Source organism: Cryptomeria japonica, chromosome 6 (genome assembly GCF_030272615.1).
Source record: "Cryptomeria japonica chromosome 6, Sugi_1.0, whole genome shotgun sequence".
NCBI classification, from domain to species: Eukaryota; Viridiplantae; Streptophyta; class Pinopsida; order Cupressales; family Cupressaceae; genus Cryptomeria; species Cryptomeria japonica.
Window position 1 is genome coordinate 179,821,033 of NC_081410.1, and position 16,244 is coordinate 179,837,276.

General features: G+C 32.1%; 1 long non-coding RNA gene across 3 annotated transcripts in view; it reads left to right on the plus strand.

Annotated features, from left to right (window-relative positions):
* Nucleotides 1-6,572: 6,572 nt before the first annotated feature.
* LOC131044356 (uncharacterized) overlaps nt 6,573-16,244 on the plus strand; it is an 88,513-nt gene continuing 78,841 nt past the window's right edge. Inside the window, exons 1-4 of one of the 3 annotated variants that reach the window (XR_009105645.2) lie at nt 6,573-6,763; nt 6,849-7,239; nt 7,315-7,393; nt 7,573-7,647. This is a non-coding gene — a long non-coding RNA (uncharacterized LOC131044356). The remainder of the gene's footprint in view (nt 6,764-6,848; nt 7,240-7,314; nt 7,394-7,572; nt 7,648-16,244) is intronic. The other 2 variants (XR_009105647.2, XR_009105646.2) reach the window with 2 other exon arrangements.

The following is a 16,244-nucleotide window of genomic DNA, read 5'->3' on the forward strand; positions in this document are numbered from 1 at the left end:
TCATAAAATTTTATCCATCATGCAATCAATTAACTTTGTAACTATCTCAATCAATTCATCTCATCAAATCATCAAATTCTCCACTACTGATTGATATCATATAAAATAGTACTATAATAATATTTTTTAGAAATAATATAGTTTTAAAAGTCTTTTTTTCCTTGAATAGAAATATAATAATATTTTTTTAGAAATAATATAGTTTTAAAAGTCATATGATTTCATACATTTCCTCCCCTTTTTATATTTCTTTTTACACTGAGAGGTGTAATAGGCTCACAGACAAATGTAAGATTCTTCATCAATAAAAACAAAAGTCATTCAAGTTGACGTGTATTTGACCGTCAACCAATTTGTCAATTTCTACATTTCCAAAACAAAATAAATTTAACAAAAAGAAAATTGCAAAATTACTTGCATTGTTTTAAAACTTGAATAAAAAAACATTGACAACCCAAAAAATAGAAATCATCACTTGCATTGATTTTCTCATTCTCTCATTTGTTAAAAAACAAAATGATACGATTGAAATCCCATAAAACAATAGAAACCTACCTGTTTGTAATGAAGGTAAAAAAGAAACAATCTGCAATAAAAATGGCAAGGGAAACAATCACCTACATATCTCCATTGAACACATGTAGGCACCAGCTATTCACTTTTAGCAGTGACAATTTGGTCTTTACTCCAAACAAAATCTCCATTTCATCAGCTTGGCTAATAATAGGTAAATTATCATAAGTTGTCTTTTGAAAAATATTGATTTTCAACAATCTATTTTCTTCATATTATGTAATCATGGAATTTTGCATGCATGTTTACCATTGCAGTTGCTATAACATTCTTAAATTAGTGTCCATACACACCTTAAAATCATGAGACCCAAAAAAAAGTTTGTAGTTCAATTTTGTTTTATCTCCAAAGCACATGAATCTTCATACTAGAGCATGCAAGATCTACATGAATTTGATTTCTAAATATTTTGCATGACCAGTGAAATTGTTTTTAATAAATCTAGATATAGATATAAATTTCATAAATTTATTATGAAACTCTATAAGTGCTCCAATTCTTATAAAATCTAGATATGAATATAAATTTAATAAATTTTAGAGATTATTTTATTGGCATGTTGGTGAAGTTGAATTATGTGTATAATTTACTTTTATTTTTATTTGTTTTGTTCATTCGATGCTAAATGTGTTTTGCAGCGTTGTATCATGCATTTCATCTTTAGGTTTAAAATTTGGTGTGTATATCAAACCAATAATGATAGCATAATTTTATTTTATTGTTTTAGATTTGAATTTTCCTTTTTAGTTTTGCTTTCTTTAGTCATTCACTTTTTGATTCAAGAAAGAATCAAAAGGAAAGTAAGAAAAATATTTTTAGAAACCATGTCTTTTGCATTTCATACATGCATAATAAATGTTTGGGAGGTTTTTGCATTATTCTCATGATGATTATGTGAATCTGAAATCCTTTGTGCATTGAAAAGTCATATACATTTAGGATACATGTTGATTCCTTCTGGTCTTCATATTGTTCTATACAAATAGGAACCAAGCGTGGTTCTCTTTCTCTTTGGCACAATCAAAAATTATATTGGGCGATCTTCTATAATGAAAGGGTGTTTCAAAGTTCTAATTGTAGGATGGCTTACCATGTTTGGAGTAGAATTTATTTACAAACATTTGAACCAAGCTATCCATCTTCTTAGGGAAGAAGGGTTTATGCGCCTTTATATAGTGATTTTTGATTAATATTTAATAAATTGTTAGTGATAATATATATTTGTTATCTTCTTACAATTTTTAATGTAAATCCATTTTAATTTATTCTTATGAATTTTATAATTGATTAAAAGGTCATATATTTAGAAAAAAATACAATAAAAAGGTGCCTTTAAATGTAGATTTAGAATATGAAATTATTTTAATGGAAATGAAAGATTAGAAATTTTTTTCAAATTATATAGTTACACCATAATGAATATTTATTTATTAAATATTTTAAAATGTAAATGATAGATTTAACTCAATTTTTCTCATTGAAAAATTAGAATATAGTTTCCTTTTAGAATATAAATGATTTGCATGCAAAAAACTAAAAACTAAAATAGAAAGTTCTTTTTGAATTTAGATTTTAGTCTTTTAACTTATATTAAATTATAATTAAAGTGATTGTTGATTTAAAAATGAAATACAAAAAAGTTACTTTTAAGTCAATATTTAATTGAATTTATTAGTTGCATGCAAAAAAAAAAAAGAAAAAAGAAGAAGTTTTTTTTAAATCTAGATTTAAAATATAATTTTTTAAATTAGAAGTTTTTTAAAAATTTATATTTAAAAATATTTTTTTTCCATTTAAAAATAATAATAATAGGAAGCTTCTTTTTAATTTATATTTTAGTGTTTAACTTATTTTAAAATTATAATTAGTAATTTTTTATTCATTTTTAAATCAAAACTATAACTATCATATTTTTAATTATTTAAAAATAGATAATATTATTTTATAAATTTTAAAATTAAAATTTATTTTAATTATATAATAATATTTACGTTTGGAAAATATTGTAGTGATTTCTTTGTTTTTTTATTATATGATTATTCACTCAAATACATCCTAACTTAACATAAAAATGCAAAAGTATACAAACCTATTAAATTTTAATTAGAAGATGCATTTCACTTATTAAAAATATTAAATAAGAACCTCCCTTATGTAAAATATTAAGGTTCATTTTATGTATAGATTTTAGTTCTTAGTTTATTATAATATTAAAATGGTTCAATTATTTTCAAATTAATAAAATAAAACTAAATGAACCTTAAACCACATTATCGGGGCAGTCTATTATGATTATATTAAGATCAATATCAAACATTAATGCTAAACCAAATTAAATGTCAACTATAAAACTAACAAATTTGTAAACCAAATTGAACGCTAACACTAAATCAAAACAAATTTTAAGTCTAACACTAAATCCAAGTGAAACCTAACCCTAAACCAAAGTGAATCCAAACCATAAATCGAATCAAACTCTAACTCTAAAACTCAAGCAATTATTAGAAACCTAACCTTAATTTAAAATTCAACCCTAACCTTAAATAAAATTCAACCTAACCTTATTTGTAAAAAATATTGTATCCTAATCCTATAGGAAATTCAAACCCTAACCCAAAATAAAATTCAACCTAACCTAATTGTAAACAGAATTGTACCCTTACCCTAACTCTAACCCTTATCAAATCAAATTTAACACTCTAGCACAAAACCAATTTGAATCTTAGCCCTATACCAAATTGTACCCTAATCCTAAAATTATACCAAATGAAACACTAACCCTCAACATACTTAGCCAAATTATACCCTAAACCAAATTCAAATTTAACTTTGAACCAAATTTCCCCCATATCCTAAAACCTTAACTCTAAACAAATTTAACTCTAGCCCAAACATTAAATAAAATTGAATGTTGACTATAAACGTAATCAAACCTTAAGTTAAATTGAATCATAAACCTATATCGAAGTCAACCCTAACCTTATGTTAAATTCAACCCAAATATTTAACAAAATTATAATCCTGATCCTAACACTAAACCAAATTAAACCCTACCACTAAACTAACTTGTAACCATATCTCACAAAAATCAACCCCAACCATGTCTCTAATTGAACTTTCACCATAACCCTATTTAACCACTTTTGATTGGAATGATATTACTAATAACTTTCTACAGAGGTAATTAATTTTTCTTTAAAAGAATTTTTTTTAATTGAGTACACATTAGTTAGTTATTTATTATACTATTCAATTAATGGTAATTGCTTTAAAAATAGATTATTAACTAATTTTGTTGAAATTTAAAATTATACTTTCTAATTAAATTGGGACATGCATAGAGATATTATCTTTAATTTTAGATAATTTGATAAAATATAATTTCAATTCAATTTTAAATTTTAAGTTTGATGGCTATTGTCAATAACTTTCTATAAATGAAAATTCCTTTTCTTTAAAACAAAATAAATTAATGCTAATTAAGGTTAGAGTTAAGATCCAAGGTTGGATTTTAATTAAGGTTACCTTGCTAGTATTAGGGTTAATAATATTAGGGTCATATTTAACCTATTAGAATTATAATATATAGAGAGCTTAAATTAGAATTAGGGTTCGTGTTAAGGTTAGGATAGATAAAACTAGAGTTGTCGCCTCAGTCATAATGTTATATCCCCGATCCTAGCACTACCTCAAACCCTCATTATTTTAAAGTCTTGTATGTGTTGGGTTAGGATTATAGTTCGAGTTAAATTAGGGTTAGGGTTTATGTTAGAGATATGATTTAATTAGGGTTTTGATTAAGGTTATGGTTAGTGTTGAGTTAGTGCTAGGGTTCTAGGATAAATATTGAGGTTAAGGTCATGGTTGTGGTTGGGGTTGGGGTTTAATTAGGGTTAGGATCATAGTTTATTAGGGCTAGGATTAATACTCTAGGAGAAATCTTATGTTAGGGTCAAGTTTAGGCTTGGGGTTGATGTGATGGTTCATTTAGAGTTAAGGTTAAAGTTAGGGTTCAATTAGGGTTATGGTTATCAATACATTTGTTAAAAATTTTATAATCAATGCCTTACATCATTAGGTTAGGGTTAGGTTTAGTGTTAAAGTTATAAAATAAACTTTGGTATTAAGGTTATGATTAGCATTAAGGTTGCACTAGGGTTTAGGTTCAAGTTCAATTAAGATTAAAACTAGAATAGGGATTGTCATTACAATTAGGGGTAATGTTAGGGTTAAGGTTACATTAGAATAGGGTTAAATGGGATTAGGCATCAATTAGGACTATAGAAGAAATCTTTGACTTAGGGTTAGGGTTATATTATGAATAAGTTTCAATAGCATTAGGGTTAATATTAAATTAGGGTTACGATTAAGGTTAGGATTCAATTAGGATTAAGGTTAATGTTAGATTAGGATTCAATAGGGGAAAAATATTTTATTTATGATAAGGTTTGAATTAGGGTTATGGTTGGGGTTTAATTTGGGTTATAGCTAAAATTAGGGTTAAATTAGGGTTAGTATTAATTTCAAGCTAGGGTTTAAACAATGTTCTTATTAGGGTTAGATTTAATGTTGGGCTAAGGTTAAAGTAAGAGTTAGAATAAGAATTAGAGATAGGATTTGGATTATGGTTAAATTATGATGAGATTTCAATGGGTTAGGGCTAAGATTAAGGTTAGTGTTCAACTTGAATTGTGGATTAATAAGTGTTAAAGTTATGATTCATTTAAATTAGGATTAACATTCAATTAATATTATCAATAGAATTTATTTATGGTTAGGGTTTAATTAGTGTTAGAGTTAGGGCTATGATTCAATGAAGTTAGGATTTAGTTAGGGTTATGGTAAAATTATGGTTACGATTCAAAAAGAGTTTATGTTATAGTTCAATTACGGTTAAGGTTAGAATTAGAATTAAAAATAAGAGCTTCAATTATGGTTAGGATTCAATTAGGGTTTTAAGAGAAATCTTCAAGTTAGAGTTTTAGGATTAAGGTTTAATTATGATTATGGTTTGAATATTATTAGGGTTAATATTAGGGTAGTAAGGCGAGAGTTAGGGTTAATGTTAGATTAGGGTTTAGTAAGAGTTAGGGCTAGGGCTCAATTAGGGTAGGGTAAAATTACAGTTATATGAAAAATATGTGAGTTAGGGTTAATATATGGTTAGGGTTTAAATAGAGTTAGTGTCTAGATTCAATTGCTAGGGTTAGATTTAATATTAGATAAGGGTTAAGGTTAGGGTTAGACTTAGAATTGGATATATGATTAGGGTTAGGTTTCAATATATATCACATATATTAAAATTAATGTTTATATATAAGTAGATCATAATAAATCAAATGTTAAATATTTATATTTTGAATTTTCCTTCAAGTAGACTAAGTGATTTATTAAACCATTTAATGTCAATTTTAATACAATCAACTCTTTACTATTATTTATGAATGCTAAATATTTTTAATTTTGATCTCTCTTGATGTACTTTACTTGGATTTTTTAAAATACATATATTCTAGTTAAATAGTAGACATACAATAAGAAAAAAACATAAATTTACATAAAATAATAATTAATATTTTTTAAAATTTATATAATAGAAATTACAATTTAAAACAACTAATTAAAAAATCATAAAACCATAAAAATATTATAATAGCTAGTTTAGCCTCGGTCTTGCCCATTTAAGGATTCATGCAATCTAATTAAAAAAATAAAAATCGAATTAACTCCTTTTCTCCTATTTCTTTGATTAAATGAAATAATAAAAGGAAACAAATTAGATTGCGCAATTAAAATAAAAAAAATCCTGACCGTTCAAACTTTAACACCAGCGAAAGTAATTAGTAAAAATAAAATTCAACTTTATTATTTTCCTGGATTACTTATTGTTTTTTTACCTATTTGTTCGTAACCACCGTAGATTTATGCATTTTTCTACATCCCCATATTCTGAATGATTAAATATGAAAGGAAAAAAAAAGTTTCAAGTGTTTATCTTTATCAGAGCTTAAATGCATGGTTGTAAGAAATAAACAGTTTTAATTTACAGCTGAGATTGGCTACTCGTGAGAGTTTTGAGGCATTGGACTTGGCAGTCAAGCTGAAAGAAGAAATCTGAATTCGCTCATCGATTAAAATGGAACAATATGTCAAGCCCCTTAAGAAAGGGCCTGGTGGAAGGCGCTTTGTGGTACGTGTTCTTCAATTCTGTAATTTTCTTGGAGGCAAACGAACAGTAATTTATATGTATATTGCTTTTAATTTGATCGGTAAAGGGTTCCAAGAAACATTGATCGGAGAGTGTAAAGTGTGGGAGACTAGTCCAGAATAAAAAGGGCACTAGCCTGTAATGAGTTTTTTTGGTTGGGGTATGATAGATTTCCTTTTAAGTTATCATACGAAATTGTAAACAAAAAAAATTGTAGTCAGATTTCCTTTTCGAATAAAGAAGGAAGCCCGTACCAAAGGATAGAAACTCTGCAACAAACAAGATAGAAAAGCAGTGCAAAACAGGGGATCCATCAGAGATATTAATTGCGGAAATGCTGCCATACAAAGACTTCTATGCTGCAGAGGAAAATATGACAAAAAGAACCAACATGGTATGGAAACTTGCCGAGCGATGCTTCCAAATCCAAGAAACCCTTACTCATGAAAATCCAGGAGGTAAAACTTATTTTCTAGTACTCTAAAAATAACATTATATATTCCGGCAAGTTTTGAATTGTTTTTCTTTTTCAGGCATGAGATATGATGTTTCCAATTTTCCATGCGTTAATATTTTATGCTACTATGCTAGGGAAATTCCTTCCATTATGAGGTAAGATATCAAAGATGCTGTTCCTTCGAAATTTTACCAAGTCAAGAAGCTATCTCTAAGGGTTTGTTTAACGCTTAAGTTTTGGTGATAATGACATCAGATCCTACATTGACAGCTTCTTGTCTTACATATTCGTTAGTTTTTTGAATGTAAGTTTTCTTACAGGTGCTTTTTCGCAGGGGCTATGGAGACTTGTTCTAAATTATGGAAAAGAGTTAGGTTATCCTGTGACAAAGCAAGAAATTTTGGATGAGGTAAGAATAACATCCCTAAACTTAACCAATGACTTTTGTGAAGCTGTTAAATGTTTTTATTTTTCATTATCTCATACACATTATTGTTATTCAAATGTTGATTTCAGCTTGTGTTTCAGATCGTTTCTGCATTGGTTTCTCTTGAATGGCCTAGGAGTATCTTTACTTGTTTTATTTTTGAAAAAACAAAAAGTAGAATCTATTCATTCATAAAGAAATCACCAACATTAACAATAACAGTCTTGATGCTTTCCAACAGGCAGCAGAGCATGGATTTGGGTTCTTAGCAAAAATCAAGCAGCTAGAACAGGATTCTACTTTTCTTAGAACCTATATCAAAACATAATTGATAGTAGCTAGTTAATCTGCTAAATAAACTGGCTAATAGGAGGCTAATAGGAGTATTCAGGTCAAAGAACTGCTAGGCAAATTGTGCATAGAGTTCACTGTAAAACATGTGTCGTTTGGGGCATATCCCCTTGGAAAAGGAAATCACATTGCCTAATGAGACTACTCAGGTCAAAGAAACAGCCTAGTAGGACTATTCAGGTCAAAGAAACTGCTAGTCAGACTGTCTATAAAATTCATAATAAATATGTGTCATTGTGGGGCATACCCTCTTGCAAAAAGAAATTGCATCTAAAACATAAAACATAAATTTACTTGGAAGCAAAATTCAGTGGTTAAAGGACGATGCCTTAACTATTCTGTATACTTATCTCCAATATTTCTAACCAACATCCTTAACTAGCCATTGGCTTTAGTTAGGAACCTTGTCCTTGGTGTATGGATTGGTAACCGGCCATTATGAAGATTGTGAATGTTTTCCACCACATTTGGACCCTGGATGCAATGGTGCAGCTGTTCCACATAATTTGCGACATTCAATTTGAAATTGTCCAAATTAGAAGCAGGCTTGAGAGGTTGAGAGTTAAGATACAAAGCCCCTTTCTTGCCAGTGCCCTTAATAGACATAGCCTTAATTGGCTATGTATTATTGAAAGACCGGTTCCCTAAAATTGTCAATTTCTATCCTTATAATAATTTTTTTTTGGTGCAGCCTTGGAACAGTTAGTGTCCACCTCTGTAGGTACAATAGATAGAGGATCAACAAAAACAAAATGGGGTTTAAACCATAGAAGCAAATGTCTTTCTCAGCAATAAATCAGTGAACAAAATGATCAGTTATATTCATTTCACAGGATATTATCAGAAAATAAGGGGAATTTATCAGGAACCCAGAAACACAGAAAAGAAGAAGAGAAAAAACTGATGTTTTTGTACTTTTAAAGCCATCCTAATTGCGTAGAGAATGAAAGAGTGAAAGTAAACAAGATTCTACACCATGAATATTGAAATATGGATTTTCCTCACTAATTTCGAGATTGCTGATTATAATGCACACTGCAGAGTATAATACTACATTTTTTGACTTTAAAGTTCGAACCTTAGAATCAATTACACACTACAAACTACAAATGTCAAATGGCAGAGTAGCACAAAGTACACAGAGCCAATGAAGCTAGCTGGCTATGAAGAATGATCAACTATGGGTCTGCACTTCCTGATGTTTTGCAGTTCCTTGAACAATATCAAATACAGCAATCCCGACTTCTTGTTTTGAGATATCCTGCATGAGATTCTCGATCTTTGTGGTTCCAACAAGCGAGAGTATTGGTCCAAAGAGAAGATCCTGTTTTTCAGCCCTCTCTTCATTTTCCTTGGTCAACATGTTTTCCTAGAAAGAGACCAAAGAGGCCTTGAGAATTTTAGGATCCTCGGTGATGTTGCCTACAACTGTTTCAATCTTTGAGATGTAGTTTCTCTGTCTTCTCATTTTATAGGCAACGTGGAAGAATCTCGTATTTCTCTTGCCTGCCTCAAGTGATTTGATCTTGGATTTCTGTTTCAGAAGATCTCCCCACATTTATAAATTTCATCCAATTGGGTGTCTACATTGGATCAAGACTACATTGTTAAGGACAGTTGGAATTTCTTCCATTCTGCTCTCCAACCTAGCCATTTTTTGGAACAGATTTTGGGAGTCATTGTGTTAGTTTTCATGATCAGATTATCCACAATAAACAGAAAACTAAAGTTGCACAGTAAAGCATACAAATAGAGAATCACACAACGCAAAACTACCCTGGGAAAACCTCCCTCTAGGAGGGAAAACCCAGCAACAACAGATCCTCAGATCTGATTATGTTATATTGAATTGTAAGTACAATAACAACCCAGCTAGGGCACAATTGGAGCAGACTTATCTGAGACTTAAGTTCTGATCTGAACTTGATGAATTTCCAGAATGATAAAGAGCAGACCCCTAGTTCATGTTCACAGTCTGCAGGAGCAGATTTAGGCAAATATCTTCTACACAAACATGTTAGCCCAGCATGAGGAGAGATTCACTAGGCTTGAGAGTGATTTGCTTGCCTAGAAACCCAATATGTCACATGAAATCAGGTTCGCCATGCATGAAAATGACTTTGCAGTCCTCTAGGAAGAATTCGCTGTCTTCTAGGGTGAATTCGTTGACTACTGAAGTGCAGATCAGAATTCGCATATAGCAGAAGATGATTGCATGAATGCCAAATATATCTTTAAGCCTTGTAAGTGGCTGGTATATATATGGGGTTCATCCTTTTACTTATCTCTAAGTCGGCCTATTAATCCTTGGGTGCTAAAACCATTTTACATATTACAATGATGTGGATAGGTCCACACGTTTGGAGTGTAGACTTAACTTCGCACATTTCAATATAGGGTCGGCCCTATAATGGAAGCATGAGTTTCTTTTATGTTTGGCGTGTAGGATATAGAGGGGCCAGCCCTATTTGTTTTACACATAAATACAATACAATAGATAGGGCCCTGCCCTATAAGGATTCGGATGATGCCTTAAGGCAATCCAAATCCTATTTATTTTCTTAACCTAGTTACAAAATCAACACATTGTAGTGCCATTCTTAAGTCTTAGTTTAAAAGCTTTTAGCTTTCTGCCAAAGAGATACATGTTAGTACCTAAGTAAGCATGTTGATCTTTCCAAAAAGTAGAGATGCCCTGTTCAAAACCAGTGTTCTCCAATCATCTTTCAAATCTGAAGGGAACTCTTCTGGAGAAATTATCAGCCATATGGGCCACTGATTAGATCCAACTTTAGTGAGGACCTCAGATTTGAAGACTATCTTATCGTCTTTCTATGAAGCAAAGGATGAGAATCTATCAATCCCTCTAGGATTTGATCTCCTCTTTCTTGCGTTGGTCCAGGTGAACCAACCCTTCCAAGCACTGATATCCCAAGGATCAGAATCCTTGAGAAGATATGAAACCGACATTGTCACTCGGGTTTTGGGAGCCTCTGTGCTTTTATAATAGGAGTTAGATAAATATATGAAAATATTCTAATGCTTTGCAAACTTTTTATAATTTTCTTCCCTTGTTTCATATGTGTTGTTGCACCCTTGGGATGGAATATTAAGCATGTTTAGTTCTAGAAAGATTTTATCTTTGATATGTGTTTGTGTAGACACCTAAAAATGGTCAACGCTTGCGAGGTCATACTTTAACATTTGGGCATTGCCTCATTTTAGGTTTTTGCGTCACATTAACATTTCTCCTATGTCACGCACTTGGTTTTTATCATTTGCGAGCATCGAGTCATTCTTCTACATTCTTCATTTATCTCGCTCTCGAATTTGGTCTTGTCGACAACACTATCCAATCATGATTTTGATCGATTTCATCCTATCACATCAATGTGCGTGCTAATTTGTTATCACTTTGGACATCGTCAATCCTAATTAGGGTTTTGTCCTCTTATTAATCTTATCATCAATCTTATCATTTTGGACATCGTCAATCCTAATTAGGGTTTTGTCCTCTTATCGATTTGTCATCAATCTTTATCATTTTCAATCTTGTCATTTTGCGATCAATTTGTCATCGGTCGTTGTCATGTTCGATCTTGTCATTTTGCGATCAATTCGTCATTGATCGTGGTCATTTTCAATCCTGTCATTTTGCAATCTATTTATCATCATCTCTTGTCATCTTGTTCGATCTTGTCATTTTGCAATCGATTTGTCATCGATCGTTGTCTGTCTCAAATATGTCAATTTGGATCAATTTGTCATTGTTCCTCGTCAATTGGCGCATTTATCAATCAAATCATTTATCACATTGGTCATTTATCAATTCAAAATCATGATCGATATCAATTATCTTCAATCAAGACCTAATTGTCATCCTCGCATTGCTAATTCACCTTCTAGGGTTTTGTGATTTAGTCATTTAACCTTGCTTATCATTTTCTTCCTTTAGGATTAATAAATTACTTATTTATCCTAAGTCTTCTCATTACAATTAAATCTTCATTTAATTGGCTAATTATTCCTCTTTGTGAATTAATTAATAAATGAAAGATTATTAATTAATTTACCTAATTTCAAATTCCTAATTTCCATCAATTTTCTAATTTCTTAATTTTCTAATTCCTAATTTCATTTTCCTCCTATTTCTCTCCTAAATTCATGGAAATGACATGTCAATTTGTCATAAATTTGTCATAATTGACAATCAATCAATTTTGACATAGAAGTTGTCATAATTTGTCATAAATTATCAATCAACAAATTTTGCATAGAAAGTGCATAATTTGTCATAATTTGTCATAATTGACATAATTGATTTGCAATTTCCATTTGAATTGAATCATGCTAATATTGTCATCTCTCCAATTCTTCTATAAATTGGATGAATTTCTTCAATCAAACCCCTAAATTTGGTAATTGGTAATTGATAATCAGGGTATCAAATCTAAGCTTCTAGTACTCTTGGTCAAGAATCCCGTCTACTTGCTTTCAATTGTGTGTGCACTTGTAGGTGAGATCCACAACTATTTGGAGAGGAAAGAAGAACAATGGAGCCGCATGGAAGGAGCATTCAAATCGTCATCTGGTTTGCATAATATTTAGTTTTGTATGCTTCGTTTTCATGTCTCTATTGAATGTGTCTTAGGATAGATTCATTGCAATGAATGCACTTGTGATTGATGATTATGTTTATCTTTGTTTTGTGATGATTTCCTATTTCCTAACGTACATTAATTGGTGAACCTGACGTGAAAAACTAACCTTCTAACCTCTTTATGGTGTTTTGAGTGCTCTCAAGTTGATTTGCAGGCCAAAAAACCCAAAAACAAGGTCGTGCAGGGTATTCTGGAGACTCCTGCGCCTGTGTGAAGCAACCTGCGCCTGTGTTGAGCATTCTGCGCTTGTATAGGTGACATTCTGCGCTTGTGTCCTGCATTCTGCGCCTGTGTCATGGGTTCTGCGCCTGTGTAAAGTCCAGAACAGAGGTAAAAAATGCAGTGTTTACTTGAAATTTGTTGTGTTTTTGCATTCTGTTTTCTGTGCTTTGGATTTTGGTACTAATTATCTGTGCAGAATCTTGGCATACGCATGGCAAAGACAATAAATCAAACTACTAACACGCTTTGTGCAGATTCGAAAGTCAAAGAATAAGCGTATCAAACTCCTAACTTGGGTTTTTGCAGGTTGCCTTGGAGAAACAATCAAACTTTGTGTTTGCATTTAATTTTTAGGCACCTAGTGATTTCTAAATAGGTTGGAATGAACATTTGTTTGCTTTGATTGTTGAGTATGACATTGGAGTAGGAGAGTATGCTCTCATCCTTCTTAGGGTGATCAGAAATCCAGATCTTCGATACCATGCTTGTGTTGTTGATTGTGTGTCACATTTAGAGGGCCTGCCTTCCCGACCACTTTGCTTTTACAAGCAAGTGATAATCGTGAGAAGGGAACGACCCAAAGTGAGTACGGCTAGAATTCCTTGGCATTCTAACTCACTATAAAAAAATACCCGATGAGCGAAAGCTTTGAAGGAAGTGCTACGTGGGAATTGCAGTTACTTGGGAAGTGATGACCCTTGAACTCTTTCTCATATCAACATCTAAGTAGGGCCTCTTGGTCTAAATCGTGCTTGCGCGACTACATTTGTTTGGTATCTTGATGGGCTTAATGTCTCAATCACGCTTGCGTGACATCAAGGAGTAACGCTTAACAGAAATCCTTACTAAACACCTTGTTTTTAGAGGCCAAAAACCCTTCTAGTTGCTTGAGAAGGACAAGTTCGGATACTTGGAAGAGATACTAAGTTCGCCATGGGGAGATTTCCATGGGGACTGATGTTTGGCTGCCCTGAGAAGTGAGTGCCGTGGAGGGGAGCCCGTGGGGTCAAGCATCTATGTATTCTCCTTGAATCCCATAATGAGTCTACCTCTCAAGTACCTAATGTCTTTGCCTACCATAAGAAATGTGGAAATGAGCATGATTGTCTTGAGTCTAAGTTGCAATATCTTGTCTTCTTTGCTTGTCAAAAGTTGAATTGTATCTCATTTCAAGAACAAAACAAATTGATCCAACATAAGATTAAACACAAGAGACATTCATCCAACAAAAGTTCAACAAGATTCAAAACTCATCTTCAAACATGGTTAGCAAACATTGTTCAAAATCTTGTCTCAACATTCATGTCACTTACATTTAGGTTCATCCTAGGTTGCATTTTGCAAAGTTCATTGTCAAGTACCAAGGTTAGGTTTCACCTAAGTCATACTCCTTTGCATATCAATAAGGGTCATCCATTTGCATGTGTTCTCTTGCATTAGGGTAATACCATTGTCATACTTTGCATACCCTAAGTCTCTTCATTAAGTTCTAGGTCATTATCATATCATATTAAGGTCATTTGCATAGCAATTGTCCCTTTGCATATAGTGCCAAAACTAGGTTTTGTCATACTTGAGTAATGCAAATCTTTGATAAACCCTAAGTTATTGTTAGGAAGTCTAGACCTTGTCAAACTTTTGTCTTTTTGTCATCAATATCATTTGGTCAAACCTAGCTTAGTATCCAAGCATATTAGGGGAGACATTGTCATTTTGTCCTTTTGTCACTTGGTCCTTTTGTCCTTTGAGGTCTAGACATCATTTCAATTTCCTAAGGGTCTCTTTTAGATTTGCATTCCAAAGAGTTTGTCAAAATCTTGAAAAAACAACCAAAAACATAGATTGCATTTTCATCTATTCAAGTTTGCATTTAGTTGCATAGCATATATTATCCTTGAAAAATTCCAAAAATATTGCATTTGCATAGTGACATGTCTATTGAAACAAGGTTTCAAGCACCAATGATGCAACAAAGTTTGACATATCAACCGACAATGCAATCACAATTCTATCCAACCCAACAACAAAGCAACATTGATCAAACTTTTTATGATGAAACAAGTCTCCAAATACAAAAACTAGAGGAGAAACTAGCTCAAGAAGAGGAGATATTGGAACAAAGAGTGAAAAACATTGAGAAGAATAGATCACAAATGTCCAAAATGTTTCGAAAACTTCCAGGTCGAAATCCAAATATTGAGCCAATTGATGTAAGGTCTCTTATCGAACGATCAAACATACCAGCTCTTCTCTCCCAAATAGAGATGATGAAACAATTTCAAGAAAAGAGCCAACAACATTATGTGCCTCCACAACAAGAACAAGAAGGTGTTTACTATCAATCAGATTTTCAACCATCACAACCAATTGTCCAACATATGCAACCAACACAACCAATGGTCCAATTTCAACAATATGTCCAACCAGCTATACAATGTCAACAAATGGTTCACCCAATGGTGGAATATCAATGTCAAGAATCACCACCAAAAATAAAAAAACAAAGCTTGCAACATGCACCAAGCCAAATTTTGAACATGTCAAACCAATTTGATCAACATCTAGTTCAACATCAAAACATGACATCAAATCAGAACCAAATTCTTTCTAAACAAGTTCAAATTCCAAATACAACCATGTCAAAACCTCGAAAGAAAGGTGGCTTTATTGCAATGATCTTAAAGAAATTACCAAGTGAGTTCTTTGAAGAAGATCAAGATAATACAATTATGTTTAGCAATGCCTCATCCCCCCACAAACAAATTGACTCTCCAGTGGCATCTATCCCTACACCTTTAGAAGTTTCACAAGAACCTTCTATATTGTCCTCATCAAATAATACACCCAAGGATGAAATTACCCAAGGGCTATCCATAATTGATTGCCAAAATAATCCAATTCATGATGCACATCCTTGTCATGTTTCAGAAATACAAGACCCAATGCCACCATGCACTTTATTGCCATTACTTGTTTTAGAGGACCCCATTCGAAGTCCCTCTTCCTCATGTTCAAGCATTGATTCCTTGCCAGAATCCATCACAAATGTTCAAAGTGCATTTCCTTCATGCCAAACCATTGATCCCTTGTCAGAATCCCCCATGCATATCCAAAGTCTAACCCCATGTCAAGAGGATAATTTAGAACATGAAGAAACATGTCTTAAAACAGATCAAGATCAAGTTCCTGAAACCTTATCATCCCATCCAATTGTTGACCAGGACCCCATCTTCCCTGACACTCACGATGATTCCCCTATTCTTGTCCATCCTATCCAAAGTCCTACTGACACTCCATTCCCTGAGCAAGATCAAGATATCCCAGTTCATCCAATCCCAAATGATC